Source organism: Maniola jurtina, chromosome 7 (assembly GCF_905333055.1).
Source record: "Maniola jurtina chromosome 7, ilManJurt1.1, whole genome shotgun sequence".
Classification (NCBI taxonomy): Eukaryota; Metazoa; Arthropoda; class Insecta; order Lepidoptera; family Nymphalidae; genus Maniola; species Maniola jurtina.
Window position 1 is genome coordinate 1,587,613 of NC_060035.1, and position 17,805 is coordinate 1,605,417.

Consider the following 17,805-nt stretch of genomic DNA (forward strand, 5'->3'; position numbering starts at 1 on the left):
TGCAATCGAAATCGCGTAAAGTTTCTCGTTATTTTCTAATAGAATTTGCTCTACCGACCCTGCACTAGAGACTTTGTTTTTAGTTAGTCAGATTTAGTTTTAACTAGAGCAAGCCCGTGAGTTCCACATGGATTTAGGTTTTAAAAGATCCCGTGGGAACGTTTGATTTTCCGGGATAAAATGCCTATGTCAATTACAGGGACGCAAGTTACCTCGGTACCTTCCATACAAATTGGTTAAGCGGATGGGTTTTTAGGAATCCCACGGGAATTCTTTGATTTTCCGGGATAAAAAGTAGGCTATGTCCGTCCCCGGAATATAGGCTAATCCTGTACCAAATTTCTTCAGAATAAGTTAAACTGTTGGGCCGTGACAGACGGACAGAGAGACAGATATGGATAGAAACTGTCCATATTCGTTCAGGTGGATTCTTTTATGAATTCTGTGCAAAGATTTTGTGACGTCATTAACGCGTACTCGTATATAACATAATATAACCTCGGACTTCGTCTGTGTTGGTGTTAGCTGGCGGGCGTGCTCTGCCTTTTTGGAGTGCTTTTTTTTGTTAAAACTGACTGGAAAGCGCTCTAAGGGGGTGCTGTGCGTATGTCGGCAAGCGCCGGCACAGACGGGGTCCATTCTTGTATAGTTTCCCTAACTTGTTACAAATAACTACAAACTTGACATTGGCTAATCTTTGTAAAGCCAGACGAGAGAGCAAAATATAACCTCCGTTACTAAGCGAGCGTTTAGACGTTTGGTAAAAAGTTGCTGAATTGACTAGTACCTACTTAGTAGGCACCACCCCTATCATTACAATGGAATACAAAAAAAAGGTTCCGACGAATTGAGAACCTCCACCTTTTTTCGAAGTCGGTTAAAAAGTATCTTTTTCGACAACCCGTGGTAAAGGTATCGCCATATCAGAGTGGCTTGTATTATCGTAACAGGTGTTGAATTGGCGTCAGTCAATAATTGTAAAGAGCTTTGTATGCTGAGTGCATGGCTACCTACTGGTTGACACTGAATGTGGGGCGAATACGGGATGCTTCGTTATTCTCTTTATACAGTATGCTATGAAATAATTTAAAAACACCAACGATTTTTATGATTATGATAACAAACTATTCTGTAAAATTATAAATGCAAAAATGTGCCTGTCTGTCTGTCTGTCTGCTAGCTTTTCACAGCCCATTTGTTCAACCAATTTTGACAAATTCTATACAGGAACTTTACAGGAATAGGTATGAGGCACAAACCACTAAGATATGAGAAGATCCGGAGCTCAACAGATTACGAAGCTGAAGTGACTAAGCGGACAGATGACATCGAACGAGTTGCAGCGAAGCCGCTTGATTCAGGCGGCGCAAAACCACGGCGTGTGGAAGTCCCTACAAAATACCTATGCCCAGCCGTGGGCAACGACGACAAAGCTATAGCTGTGACCAATATAATATGGACTAGCTGATACCCGCGACTTCGTTCGCGTGGATGTAGGTTTTTTAAAATTCCCGTGGGAACTCTTTGATTTTTCCGGGATAAAAAGTAGCCTATGTGCTAATCCAGGGTATAATCTATCTTCATTCTAAATTTCAGCCCAATCCGTCCAGTAGTTTTTGCGTGAAGGATTAACAAACATACACACACACACACACACACACACACACACACACACACACACACACACACACACACACATACAACTTTCACCTTTATAATATTAGTGTGATGACAGCATTTGTATCTAAAGGTACCTAATTGGTAATTAGTAACCTCTCAGTAGTTACTGTTTAATTAGTTAATTAGTGTCAACAAAGCGTCCAGGTAATCCGTAATATTATGTGGTTTCAGCGTCCGGCTATCACGTCCTTTGCTACCATAATATACTTACCTACGAGTACAATATGAAATAATTTAATTATAGCATCAATCGGTGCTTCATTTAATTAACGGTTGAATTGGTTAACATATCGTTAAATGACCGTTATATTTTGGTAACTGCTTAATTATTTATTATTAACAGGGCTCTCTCCGTCACTCGTTTCATACAATCGTAGTTCCAATTTCATTTGAATATTAAGCAACTAAAGTCCATGAAATTTTGCAGACATATTCTAGAAACTAATATCTGTGTCTGTGGGGTTTTAGATTTTTCTAAAAATGTGTAGTTTTAAAATTACAGGGGCTCAAAGATTTGTATGAAAATTTTTAAGACCGCGTAACTTTGAAACCGAATATTTTAACAGAAATCTGGAAAACCACAGACATAGATATTAATTTCTATAATATGTCTGCAAAATTTCATGGGCTTTGGTTGCTTAATAGTCAAATGAAATTGGAACTACGATTGTATGAAACGAGTGACGGAGAGAGCCCTCTTAATGATCCGTCGAAATGGCCTATCGATTTTAATTATATCTATGAGGAGCTACGTGATATTGGTTCGATTATTCGAGTCGAATGAAAACTTAGACTTTTTATTCCGTGGCGTCAGGAAAAAAAACCGTGTCAGATCGGAACACGCAAAATGTAGGGTTCCGCTTCCATAGCTAAAGTATTTGCGATGACTTACGTTACGACACTATGCCTACAATGTTGTGCGACACTAAAATGTTGCGCACAGACCTGCCAGAAGGGTACGAAGTGTACAAAATTCCGTAAAATACAAAAGTCGTACCTTTTTAAACAGACTTAAAATTGCTGACTGTTTAGTTATTTGTGACATTTTCACCTCAAAAAGTCGACGAAGCAAATCCAACTTCAAATCCATAGTTCGATATTTAAGTAGCGACTTAACTCAGCATCGTAACTTTTTCAAGCATATCATGTCTTTTCAGGGTCTCATTCGTAATATTTGCCACCTGTCTGGCAACGCAGGTCGCGCGTCGCAAACCGTTAGGGGTATCAAGGTTATCGGTCACCGTCAGTCACAATGCTTCAAAACTGACAGCAAAACCTATCGTCTAAACTCTAAAGGACGCTCTAATCGCATCAGCTCACCAACAATAAATAAAAGCATCGAAACTTACTAAGCGCACTACATAAGTAACCTTTTGACGTTCGTTATTATTTTTAAATAAAGTAATTAATACATCTTGTATTACTTAATCCCAGTAATTGCCGATAATTATGAGTGCGGCAATTCATTCAACATCTGCACAAAATTGCCTTTTGGTGTATAAAATTAAGAATTTTATTACAGCTCGAATTTTAAAGCGTGTTGAATAAAATTGACCTTGAAACTTTCGGGTCAATGTTGCCCACATGTAATATCTTGATACTTGACATATTTTTTTACTTTTATTCAAATACAATTTAGCCGTTGACTGCAATCTCACCTGGTGGTAAGTTATGGTACAGACTAAGATGGCAGCGAGCTAATCTGGAAGGGGTATGGCAGGTTTTATTAAACCCAGTCCCCTTTGTTTTCTATACGGAATTGTGCCGGAACGCTTAATCGCTTGGCACGGCTTTGCGCTCCACCTTGGCTGCATCATCACTTACTATTTGGTATTACTGTTATCAACTACATGTTTATAAATAGATAAAAAAAGTACCTGAGCGAATGACGGAGAGATCGCCGTTAATAGATTCTCATGGCTTTATTCAGCATGCAAGCTTTTAAACTGAACTGGCGCTAAATGTTAAGTAACTCTTAACAGGGCTCTCTCCGTCACTCGCTTCATACAATCGTAGTTCCAATTTCATTTGAATATCAACCAAAGTCCATGAATTTTGTAGACATATTCTAGAAACTAATATCTGTGTCTGTGGTGTTTTAGATTTTTCTAAAAATATGTAGTTTTAAAATTACAGGGGCTCAAAGATTTGTATGTAAATTTTTAAAACCGCGTAACTTTGAAACCGAATATTTTAACAGAAATCTGGAAAACAGATACTAGTAGATCACAGACAGATATTAGTTTCTAGAATATGTCTGCAAAATTTCATGGACTTTGGTTGCTTAATATTCAAATGAAATTGGAACTACGTTTGTATGAAGCGAGTGACGGAGAGAGCCCTCTTAAAGGGAACACTGCAATAACTTGATCTTGTACTGTTATGTCGCTGCTAAGCAATGCACGTACAAAAGCTTTCTCTGAGAGAACGAGTAATTTTCATTATACTACCATCTTGCATTTTGTAGCAATACGGAAACATACGGGTATCTTTTTCATCACAAACCGTCGCACTTAATTCGATTACAATCTATTTTTCACTTACTTTATTGCAAATATCTATACTTAGTATAATAATTGTATATTATGTAGGCCTTAAAATTTAAAAGTAAGTAATAAAATATCTTGCATAATATCACACTTCACACTAATATTATAAAGGGAAAAGTTTGTGTGTATGTATGTGTGTGTGTGTGTGTATGTTACTCCTTCACGCAAAAACTACTGAACGGATTGGGCTGAAATTAAGAATGGAGATAGATCATACCCTGGATTAGCACATGAGCTAGTTTTTATCCCGGAAAATTAAAGTGTTCCCATGGGATTTTTAAAAAACCTACATCCACGCGAACGAAGTCGCGGGCACCAACTAGTACGAAATAAAGTGATAACTTGATCTGTCACAGTTGTGACACTGCTAAGCAATGCACTTACAAAAGCTTTTTTAGAAAGAGCTAGCAATTATCATTATGCTGGATACCACCTTGGCTTTGTAGCAGTACTGAAACATACGAGCATATTTTATATAACAAAACGTCGCTTTTAAAGTTAAATTTTAATGAGAAACTGCCATTGTGATCCATAAAAATTATATTGTAACCCTCCTCAATAAACAAACAACAAGAAAATAAAGTTGAACAGACGTAGATATAGATAGTATGTTAAATTAAAGTTCTGTGACAAAATATATTGACAGTAAGGTGCACAATAAAACGCGAAAATTACTATAACATTTTAATAAAATACGTTCCATGATGTAGGACGATTAAGAATTATGTCTTTATTATATTTAGGTAGTGAAATATACTCTACCATTAAGTGAAGGCAAGACGTTTTAAGCTATAACTCCTTAACGATCCGAGATTATTATGCAGCCGTTTAACAAAGCACGTACAAAAGCACTCCTGGATATTTCCTTATGGAAATATACGGGTAGGTTTTCTGTGAATGAACGTCTATGAGCGTTTTTAAATACTTATCCATATATTTTTAATTACAATTATTTTTAACCCCCGACCCAAAAAGAGGGGTGTTATAAGTTTGACGTGTGTATCTGTGTATCTGTGTTTCTGTGTATCTGTCTGTGGCATCGTAGCTCCTAAACTAATGAACCGATTTTAATTTAGTTTTTTTTTTGTTTGAAAGGTGGCTTGATCGAGAGTGTTCTTAACTATAATCCAAGAAAATCGGTTCAGCCGTTTGAGAGTTATCAGCTCTTTTCTAGTTACTGTAACCTTCACTTGTCGGGGGTGTTATAAATTTTTAATTTACACTTGTCAATATTCATTATATTAATTTAGCTACGTGCTACATAATTATGTAGCATGTAGCTAAATTATATATATAAGCAGCAATAGGTATAAATCTCACACGTTGAACTGGGTATTGTCTTTACGGCATTGATTTTCATGATTTTATCACTTTATTCTCATACATACTAATAAATTATTTAAATTTTATCACTAAACATAGTAAAGTAATTTTGACAAAATAAAGACACAAGCAAAAAAATTATAATATCTAAGAAGTCGGTTAAATAAAATTGAAGCGTCAATCTATGTTCAAAATAATTGCCTATTATTTTGCTTATGGCTATTTGTATAGGTAATCAATCAAAAGCCAAATTAAAAAGCATTTTTAATTTTGTCAGTTTTGTCGAAATACCTACCTGAATCAACTTTGACAAAATTTTCACAGGCAGTTAGAGACTAGAGACCAATGCACAGAGTGATTTAGGTTTTTAGCCTCGGAAAACGAAAGCTTATTTTTTTTAATCTATTGCCTCGTGGACGTTATTAAAAAAAAAAAAATAGGCAAGAGGACTTAAAACTGCAAAATAAAATCAACGTTATAAAATCCAGGAAATGAAATTAATTAAGCTACCGTCTACAAACGACGGGACGTTGCGTTGGAATAGAACGTGAAAAAAAAAATGAACGTGCATTTACTTTGTGAAAAAAGATATTTATGAAATTGTTTCTTCTTTTTGTTTCTTCAGTCACGCTCGAATATTTATAAAACTAGATTTCTTATTACTAGGACGTGACGTATTTGCAGCTTCAATGGCATTATTTTTTGACCCCCGACCCAAAAAGAGGGGTGTTATAAGTTTGACGTGTGTATCCGTGTATCTGTGTATCTCGTATTTCGTACCGCATTGCATCAAGGGTGGGCTGTGGTGATTAAAAAGATAATCCAGGTTTGACCTGGCAGCTGGCTCGCCGCCAAAACAGCCATTTCCTGTGAAAAATCGCTCATCCGAAATAACATTATTCAATTGACAGAGCACATTATTCCTAGCATTGCTAATTTTTTTTTGCAAAATGCAGCTTCGCCCGCCAAAAATTTAATGACTTTAAGTACCTAGCTGATGCCCGTGCTTAGTTTACCATATTATTTGTTAATTAATAAAAAAGTAGAATAGAATACCATAGATTTTTATTCAAATAAACTTTTACAAGTGCTTTTGAATCGTCAAATAATTTACCACTGGTTCGGAATGCCGCTCCTACCGAGAAGAACCAGCAAGAAACTCGGCGGTTGCTATTTTCAATTGTTCAGTAAAGATCGATTGATACAGATCGATTCAGTGGGAGCTCTTTGACTTTCCGGGAAATGAAGTAGCCTATGTCGCTCTGCCCGGCTAGCATGGGCAGTAGATAAAAATTATATCCCCCGATTATATCCACTGATGTCATAGAAATCAGTGGATATAATCGGGGATATAATTTTTATCTACTGCCCATGCTAGCCGGGCTGGTCTTTAACTATATCCATGCAAAAAAAACGTCGTAGAAACGGCATTCCGAACCAGTGGTAAATTATTTGACGATTCAAAAGCACTTGTAAAAGTTTATTTGAATAAAAATCTATTCTATTCTACTCTATCCTATTCTAGTCGATCCATTTCCTTTGCGGCGTGAAAAAAGTACAAACAATAAAATAAACACACTTTCGTTTATAATAGGGGTAGTCCTGGGAATGTCGCAAAATTATTATAGGTACAAAATTTAAGGCAAAGTTCCACATTTAATGAATGAACGTACAAGTATAAGTACCAGTTGTAATCAAAACCATTTAAGTATAACCAAAGTATTCGTTTAGAACTCATTAGAAACAGTAATAATTCAGAATACTTAAAAATCCGTTCCTAATATAATATTTTAGGATGTTAGCAAAGCTTGTTAGTTTCAGCTATGCACGAATAATATTAAACTGTTCAAGTTTTGATATTTTACTGAACAATCCCCGTTTAGCTTGGCTGTTTGCTAACATCGATCTATGCTTTTCTATGATTTGAATTTTTAATAATTTTACACAAGATATACAAAAGTTTGTTGAGCAACTATAGCCTGAAAGTTTTTGAAATCCATGAATATTCTCTCTATATTTTAGTGAAATTACCAAAGCAATAGTTGATGCACGCGACATTGTCCGCGAGGATTTAAGTTTGAAAACCAGGGAAAATTCCTTGATTTTTATGAGTGAAAAGTAGCCTATGTAGTACCTACTTAGTAAAAAAATGAGTCTCCAGAATGTAAGTTAACTCAACCGGCAAAATTATGGCTATTGCTGGTCCTGTTAACCATGACTAATTTTCTCTTTTCCCCTCCAACTAACCGTAAAGCTTGTGCTAGGAATGGGTACAACGGCTGGAGTTTGAACCGCCAACCCTGATTTTCAGTCCGCTCCTATTGAGGCTTTATATTAGTGAAGATTGAAAGTGTCGATTAATTAGTATGGACATAGACAATGTAGATAAAATTATTGTGAGTATTACCAAATATAAAACACAATGCGATAAAGTCGATCGCAAGGTCCGAAGTTAAGCGTAATGTAACCGCTTTAGGAATGCTGTCGAACAATACCTTTCCGTAAAACCGTATTTGGCGAGACGAGTGGAGGCCGGCAACCGGCTGGCTGTGACCTAACGCTAAACCTACTTACTACTTACAGCCTAAAAGGAATGTTTTAGAGCTTTAAAGGCCGACCAGTTGCAGCTAGATAAAGTGCTGGGCTGTGTAGGATAATACTTACGCAAGATAGGTACAGTATAGGTATCTTGGTTAATATTATTCTAGCGGCCCGCGACTACTTGCTAAGCTTACCTATACCCGCGACTTCGAACGCGTCGACTACACAAAGAAACCTCTATTTCACCCCCTTAGTGATTGAATTTTCAAAAATCCTTTCTTAGCGATGTCTACTTCATAATAGCTATCTGCATGCAGAATTTCAGTCAGTCAGTCAGTCTTTTCCTTTTATACATTTAGATGTTACTAATTCTGTTGTACACAAATCTCTAAACTAAACTAAATTGACACATGTAAATCTAGTGCCTCATTTTCCTCAGGCATCATTATCAGAGAAAGATAGATAGCAATAGATTTAGCCCCGGCATTTTAGTTCAATTTAGAGATTGTGTACAACAGAATTAGGCATCTCGTTAACAAACTTTTAGATATCTAGGTCTTCAGTAACTATTAACTAATCTTCTTCGTAGGTATACCACTATGTCCTTCTATTAATCTGTGTCAAGGCTTTGACAAAGCTTATTATCTTCCAAAGTTTGACGGATTGCTTTGTACAGTCTGCTCCTTTTGAGGTAAGTTTAAGTTATAAAGGCATGGCCACACACAACTCACAACAACGGTATTATACTGATTCTGAGCACCACTGAGTTTAAGAGTGTTCGCATCCTGTTTTTATTAATGTAGTATGAAAAGGACAGACAGAGTTTGACAGTTTTAATTTTAATTTGGAGCTGTCAAACCTCGTGACTTTAGCTGCCAGTGAGCCTATTGGTGCACTAAAATTTAGACTCTTTAAATTTAAAATTCAGCAATTCCTTTTATAGCAATATTGAAAAGAAAAAGATACAGATACTCTAAATTATGTTGACCACAAGCACGCCTGATGAAAAAAGATGATGTGGCCTAAAATGGGACGTGTGTTTATCTAGAAGATGCCTATTCACTCTTGTTTTAACGGTACCCGGATTGTAATTGGTCCAAAAGACAGATTGCGGACGAGTATTCCAATTTCCAAACCTTAGCCAAGCGTATGTGAATGACGACACAAAACGTTTCGTGCGTGGAGATGGAATGTCGACGACATAAGGATTAAGGATGAAAACTGGCCCGACGTCTTGCGGTAAAGTGGTAAAAAGGTGAACGGTTTGATCCACTGCTTCTTATGGTTGGAGCCAGGGTCGTCTAGTTGTAAATTTTCATACAAAAAGCGATAACGTTATTCTCCCCATATAATATGTAGTCCAATTTTCATAATTTTTAACCCCCGATCCAAAAAGAGGGGTGTTATAAGTTTGACGTGTGTATCTGGGTGTGTCTGTGGCACTGTAGCGCCTAAACTAATGAACCAATTTTAATTTGGTTTTTTTTTTTTGTTTGAAAGGTGGCTTGATCGAGTTCTTAGCTATAATCCAAGAAAATCTGTTCAGCCGTTTGAAAGTTATCAGCTCTTTTCTAGTTATTGCAACCTTCACTTGTCGGGGGTGTTATAATTTTTTAATTTACACTTGTTATAAATGTTGTAGATATAATGAAGAACTAAGCTCGTACGTGTTAATTTTAAAGAAATATTGCTTATGTTTAAATTTTAAAGTTACTAGCATCTACTAAGTTATATAATAAGCTTTATTCATCATGATCAAACCATCGCGGTCCACTACTGAGCACAGGTCTCCTCTCAGAATGAGAAGGGTTTAGGGCGTAGTCTGCCTTGCTGGCCCAGTGCGGATTGGCAGACTGCATACACCTTTTAGAACATTATGGAGATCTCTCAAGCATGCAGGTTTCCTCACCATGTTTTCCTTCCTTCACCGTTAAAGCAAGCGATAAATAATTTCTTAAGACGCACAGGACTCCGAAAAGTTAGAGGTGCCTGGGATCGAACCTCCGACCTGCCGAAAAGAAGACGTCCTAACCACTAGGCTATCACCAATTTATTATAAAGTTTTATTTTCTTATTAGTGTTCCCACTATCCACGACAGTCTTAAGAGGCATTTTTTCGAAAGTCTCGTGATCCCTAAGGAAACAATCTGATATCTCGTGATGCAATTGATAGTGAGAACGCATCGTCTGTCACAACGTCAAGGCCGATGAGCAATAGACGCCGAACAATTGATGGATCCAGGCTAATGTATTCACTGCACGCTGCATGCCTCGACAATCATTTACCCGACTATTGATGGGTAATGATTTAAGAAGATTGTCCACAAATTCAAAGCTGCTCAGCGAGCTATGGTGAGGGCTGAGGCAAGATCCGAAATGAGGAGATCCACAGGAGAACCAAGGTTAGTTACATAGCCCAAACTATTAGCAAGCTGAAGTGGTAGTGGGCAGGCCATGCCTGTCGTAGAGGCGATGGCTGTTGGGGCTGGAAAGTCCTTGAGTGGAGACTGTGTTTAAGGAAGCGTTGTGTAGGACGCCCTCCAGCACGATGGATCGACGATATAAAGCGGCTGGCGGGAAGTGGCTGGATGAGGAAGGCTGAGGACCAGGTGTGGTGGCGCTCTTTAGGGAAAGCCTATGTCCAACAGTGGACGTCTTATTCGTCTGGATTATTGTGGGTATTTAGCAATAAAAGTTAGTTGTCATCCTACATGCCTTTCATTGACACAATATGGTGACAGCGATGGGATGACAACTAACTTTTATTGCTAAATGATGATGATTTTAGAAGTCTTTGTGTGTTTGAATGATCTTCTTTTCCATCGTAAATCGGATGGTACTCCTGTTTCCTTGGTAACTTCAGTATTCCACGTCTCATAGGCTATGTGACATGACATTATGGCAAATCCAACATGGTGGATAACAAACAAAAATCCACTTACAACCTCTCGCACTGCCAAGGGTCACTGGTAGGGATCTCTTATAAGTGCTTCCCTGTCCACTTTTACCTTCTTTTTCTCTTCATTGTTACAACTGTCTGGTACAAAATAATAATAAAAAAACGATAACAAAATAAACATTTATCCCAAAGCGAGAAACACAAGCTCTACCGAAATTTCAGACGGCATACGTTTCTGAGTATTTAATATAAACCATTGTTTAATGAATGCCAGGAAAATCGGTTTATTTGTATTAATTAAACCTGTTAACACAGTGTGACACTTTGGGTGCAGAATAAATGAGTCCAATTTATAACGTGTGAAAATTCGCGATAAGACCCAATAGGTGCAATGCGCAATTGCATATACCTACTCGTGAGTATATTATCTATACTTCTATACTAATAAATAAAATTGGAGTGTCTGTCTGTAATTTCCAAATAACTATCGCATATTAATGTCATATGGTTATTTGAACGATACTATAACCGAATCACACGTTTTTAAAATTTTTGTCTGTCTGTCTGTCTATCTGTCTGTCTGTCTGTCTGTCTGTCTGTTTGAAAAGGCTAATCTTGGGAACGGCTGAACCGATTTTGACGGGATTTTCACAGACAAGTAGAGAATTGTCCAGGGAGTAACATAGGCTACTTTTTTAACCGACTTTCAAAAAGGGAGTTGTGTTTTTCTACCTATGTACACCGAAATCTCCGAGATTTCTGAACCGATTTGCGTCATTTCTTTTTTAATCGATTGAGGAACTTTGCGACATTGTTTCATAAAAAATTTGGAGTCCAACTCCTCAATCCTGATGCTGCAGGGGATCTGACCAATCCACGCGGGCGAAGCTGCTGGCATCAGCTAGTTAAATAAATAAAATTGAAGTGGCTGTCTGTTTGAACGGGCTAATCTTCGGAGTGGCTGAAACTATTTTGACGGGACTTTCACAGACAAGTAGAGGATTAACCAAGGAGTAACATAGGTTACTTTTTTAACCGACTTAAAAAAATTGAGGAATTGTGTTTTTCTACCTATGTACACTGATATCTCCGAGATTTCTAAACTGATTTACGTAATTTTTTTTAATCGATAGAGGAACTTTGCGACATTGTTCCATAAAGATCTGATCAATCCACGCGGGCGAAGCTGCGGGCATCATCTAGTATTAAATATTTTTATTATTAACGATTTGAAAAAAAAATTGAAATCGGGTCATCATCATCATTATCAACCGATAGACGTTCACAGCTGGACATAGGTCTCTTGTAGGGGCTTCCACAGCTCACGGTCTTGCGCCGCCTTAATTCAGCGGCTCCCTGTGACTCGTTTGATGTCGTCTATCAACCTAGTGGGCGGGTGTTCCAACGCTGCGCTTTCCAGTGCAAATAGTCCACCTCTGGACCCCAACTCTATCGGTTTTTACCCGACTGCGGCAAAGCCAAAAGGAAGGGTTGTGATTTTAGCAGTCTGTATGCATGTGTGTCATCGTATGTATGTATGCATGTGTGTATATTTGCATCCAGATTCTGTGTGTTCCACCGTAGCGCCTAAACTACTGGGCCGATTTTGATGAATGAGGTGTCAATCGATTTGTCGTAAAGGTCCGGGTGACATAGGCTTCATTTTATACGAAAAAAATTGACCTAACGGATATTACATGAAAAAAAGTGGAGGGGTCTCCAAAAATTTTTTTTTTGCTATTATATCGAGGTGGGTGTCAAATGAAAGAGGAGAAAATTCTGAGTTCATAAATGTAAATGTACTACTACATTAAAATATATCAAGCGACAGAAAAAAAAATCTATAATATTTGAGCGTTTATTAAGACGATCGCAGTCGGGTTTTAGTTTTCAACTTTATCTTGTAGTCTTCAAGCATTGAGGAATTTTTGATGAGAAAACATTTCGAATGAAATCGGGTGCCTACCTAAGTGTTATAGAAAACAGTGCTCTGGTTATACCTAGTTATAAAAGTTAAGAAGTTGTGCATTAAAGTGCATTGTTTGATCTCTTGCACTTTGGATGAGATAAGCTTGAGCAAGCTGTTTGCTTGCCAAACTAATCTAACATGATTTGCATTTCACCGAAAGTGCGGTTTATTGTAAAGCAATTTGTTCTTTGTAGTTTTACCTATTATAAGCAAAGTAAGCTCATGGATTCTTGCTTACTTTGTTATAAAAGTAGTCTCCATGGTTGCTTCGAGCGAGAGAACAAATTGCAATAAACATTAAGGGATGGGACATATTCAAGAGCGAGATGCGTGATTTTTATTTATTTTTATCTATTTTTATTGTTTAGATAACAGAGAGATAAAAAGATATAAAACGTACCTAATTTTAGATCTAGAACAATAAATAATACAATATCTAACAGGCGTAATATGTTTGTATGTAGAAGCGCGTTAGAAGTGTAACTACTAACTTTAACTGATTACGTGCCCAAACATTGTTGCCTGCATTCATATACCTACTAGCTGATGCCCGCGACTTCGTTCGCGTGAATGTAGTTTTTTAAAAATCCCGTGGGAACTCTTTGATTTTCCGGGATGAAAGTAGCCTATGTGCTACCAGCCTTTCAGCCCAATCCGTCCAGTAGTTTTTGAGTGAAGGAGTAACAAACACACACACACACACACACACACATACAAACTTTCACCTTTATAATATTAGTGTGTGATGTGATTAGAGTGATAGCTTACGCAGAAAATACAAAAGATAAGAATGGTAATGCCTTCGTATACCAAGACAGGAACTGACCAGGGTCTGTATATTCTTACGTAATTGGTTTAAGGCCACGTAGCGATACATATCTGACCTCACTTACTAGTTCAGAATTAACTCAATAATGTTATTTTTTCATGACTACCTATACTATAAATACAAAATGTGCTTGTCTGTTGATTTGGCCTTCAGACACGCCGCAACGGAGCTACGGGTCGACCTGTAATTTGCATGGACTCAGTTAAAAACCTGAAGAACCTAGATTTCCCGAGATAAAAAGGAGCCTACCACACTAATATTATAAAGGCGAAAGTGTGTGTGTGTGTGTGTGTGTGTGTGTGTGTGTGTGTGTGTGTGTGTGTGTGTGTGTGTGTGTGTGTGTGTGTTACTCCTTCACGCAAAAACCACTGGACGGATTTGGCTGAAATTCGGAATGGAGATAGATAATATCCTGGATTAGCACATAGGCTACTTTTTATCCCGGAAAATGAAGGAGTTCCTACGGGATTTCAAATACCTAAATCGACGCGGACGAAGTCGCGGGCGTCAGCTAGTAAGTAATAATTTTGATGTGTTTGCTTGGGCCCTTAAGCAAAGCAAGCTATAACGCAAGACACTACAGTCGTGATAACACACGCTATGATGTCATTTGCAATGCAAATACAGTAAAGAGGTGATGTCTAGCACTCCACTCAGTCATTAACATTACTCATACATTGTTACTCTGGTGGATGCGTCGTTCTGAACTTGATTCTTATTTACTTTAGAATGAGGTTGTTTTTACAATGACCTACCTGTTGGTGCTGTTGGTATTTTTTTTTATAAGTTTCACCAGATTTACCTACGGGTTTTCATGTTCTCTCCATATTTCCGGACCCATAGAGTTTTTCCAAAATCTTGTCAAAAAAAAGGTTTATTTTTAAAGTTAAACGGTTTCAAGAATTTACATAAGTAATAATCTTTAAACCAGTATATCTTTACAAACATATTTTTATGAAAATCTGGCCAACCACAGACATAGATGTCGGTTTTTAGAACGTGTCTACAAAAGTACATGGAGTTTGGTTGGTTAATATTCAAATGAGAACCAAACTACATTTGTACGGAGCGCGTGACGGAGAGACTGCCGTTAAATCGTCATATTACGAATACACGCCATACGGTACACGCCATAAGTTTTTAATGACGTAACACTATATTTATTGCAATTAAGGCGCTTACTCTGTTTAATAGCGAACTTTCGCTTCACGTACATCTCATAACGTTATTTATGCGCTGTTGGTCTCATTTTGCGAACTTTTCCTTTTTAAATAATTGTAAATAATAGTAGGTAGTCAATTTAAATAATAATATTTAATACGATAGCCTAGCCGGGGGGTCCGGGGTTCGATTCCGGGCACTCACCTCTAACTTTTCGCAGTTATGTGCGTTCTAAGCGATTATGCGTTAACAGCGAAGGAAACATCGGAAGCCTTCCAATCTGCACTTGGCCAGTGTGATCACTCTGGCCAAAGCCCGCATTCTGAAAGAAGACCCATTTTCAGTAACGAACCGGTGATGGGCTGAGAATCAATAGAATGAGATGATGTATCGACTATAAACTCTCAGCAATTAATATGAAAACTTCTTCATTAACAGAGCTCTCTCCGTCACTTACTCCATACAATCGTAGTTCCCATTTCATTTGAATATTAAGCAACCAAAGTCCATGAAATTTTGCAGACATAGTCTAGAAACTAATATCTGTGTCTGTGGTGTTTTAGATTTTTCTAAAAATATGTAGTTTTAAAATTACAGGGGTTCAAAGATTTGTATTTTTCTTTAAAAAAAGGCCCAACTTTGTGCTCGTTTTTCTAGACAACGAAGCAATTTAATGAAATTTGGAAAAACCACAGACCTAGAAAATTTAATGAATATCATGCAGTAAAAAAATTATCGTTATATATTTTATATTGTTATAATTATGTTGGAACTACGAAAACCAGAAATTACACCCAGAAATCTTGAAAATTTCGTGCTGTCTCGATTTCTGCAAGAGGGGTGGTGAGGTGCGGGGGACGACCAACCCCCGACGGTGACGGGGGGCGGAACTGACAGTCTAAACTGGTCTAAACACACGGGCCACATTTAAACTACACCCGACTCTAAACTTGTCGATAGGTCTAACTAAATACACTGGTACATTTCAACTTGCGTTAGACCTATGCGTTACCTACTCAGACGTTGCCTGTAGATAAAAATATGTCTCATGTTTGCTGGCGATAGCGCATGCATCAAACCCTGCAAGTTGCACCTATTCCTCACGCAATACGCAATTCCTCACGCAATACGCACAGCTTTAATATTATAATTTTTGACAATGTATACTATATGTAATGCCATATCACAGGTCACTCTCTGATTTATTGCTAACAATTTACTTCCAAATCAATTCCAAATGCAAAGAAATCTAAGTGTGTTCAATTCACACTGCCCAATACCAGGACCTTAAATGACATAAATTCATTGATTAATAATCATATGTTGAAAATAAAGGAGAACCCCGTGTTTCTCGGTATAACGTTAGATGCAAAGCTTCTATGGAACACCCACATATCAACACTTGATGGTAAACTCAACTCTGCTGCTTACACTGTTAGAAAAATTCGACAGGTACTGACGTGGAAACTGCAAAAATTGTATATTTTGCCTATATTCACTGTATTATGTCTTACGGACTCTTGCTATGAGATAAAACGATAGATATTGAGAAAAAAATGTATTACAGAACAGGACGTGCAATTTATAATTTAAAACCGCGCGCTGCCATACAATAAAAAGATAAGGAAATAAGTACCTTATTTATTATCTTATAGTAGCTTTTAAATATATTTACAACTAGCTAATGCCCACAGCTTTGCTCGCGTGGATTTAGGTTTTTGAAAATCCCGATCCTTTCATTTCCCAGAACAAAAGTTGCCTCTCCGTAATAGCCCGTCCCCGGGATGCAACTTGTTTCTGTATCACGTAAGAACATTTAAACGGATGATCCTTTTCAAATCCCGAGGGATCACCAGGATTTAATAATGCAATTTCTTACAGCATCAGGGTTGAGGTCAACGACAAAGTATTTACTTGGTATAGATACCTTCAATATCAATTAATAATCAACACTTTTTAAATCCCATTAGCTTTAGTAGTCAGGTCCCCTGCAACATCAGGATTGAAGAGTTGGAATCCAAATTTTTTATTGAACAATGTCGCAAACTTTCTTTATCGATTAAAAAAACTAGCCAAAATTACGCAGTTAGGTTACCTGCCAAATTTCATGGTTTTGAGTCAACGGGAAGTACCCTAGAGGTTTTCTTGACACACTCGACAGACAGAGAGATAGACAACAAAGTGATCCTATAAGAGTTCTGTTTTTCGTTTTGAGGTACGAAACCCTAGAAACGTAGGAACGGCATTCCGAACCAGTGGTAAATTTTTCTGACCATTCAAAAACACTTTGAAGTTTACCTAAAAGTTTACAGGAATAAAAATTAATCATTGTATTCCATTCCATTTCATTCTATTCCATTCTGTTCAAAGATAAATAGATTATAAAAATATTTGTCACCGAAACAATACCTAATTTACGATACATCAACCAATATCAATTTTACTGATGACAATCTGACTATTACCAAAGTGAACGACTACTATAATATCTATTATATACGACTAACATAATATGTATTATAAATTGTGTGCCGTTTGCATTCTCACTAAGTTCTCATTAAGTTTGTTTTATTTGGTTAAACTTTCTGGCATTTATATTGTTATGACGTTTAATTGGCAAACAGTCTGTTTATTGGCTGAAACTCAAAAATTCAGCCAATCACAACAAATAAAATATTTTAATAATGATTGATGCAGCTTTCTGTAATCGAAAACAAAATATTTGACATTAACTTGAATGTGACAGTGATTTCCGAGTAGGGTTGCCAGAGGCCCCGTATTTTACTGGTTACTGGTTGGTATTTCAGGATACAGAAACCCGTAATTATGAAAATAAAATATGAGGCAAATAAAA

General features: G+C 37.2%; 1 protein-coding gene and 1 long non-coding RNA gene across 3 annotated transcripts in view; both read left to right on the forward strand.

Annotated features, from left to right (window-relative positions):
- The window catches only part of LOC123866949 (four and a half LIM domains protein 2), a 209,174-nt gene that overhangs the window by 37,426 nt on the left and 153,943 nt on the right, over positions 1-17,805 (forward strand). The window lies entirely within an intron of this gene.
- LOC123866976 lies at positions 3,068-13,635 on the forward strand. The gene is made up of 3 exons (XR_006796289.1): positions 3,068-3,081; positions 8,283-8,417; positions 13,602-13,635. It is a non-coding gene; the product is annotated as an uncharacterized LOC123866976 (long non-coding RNA).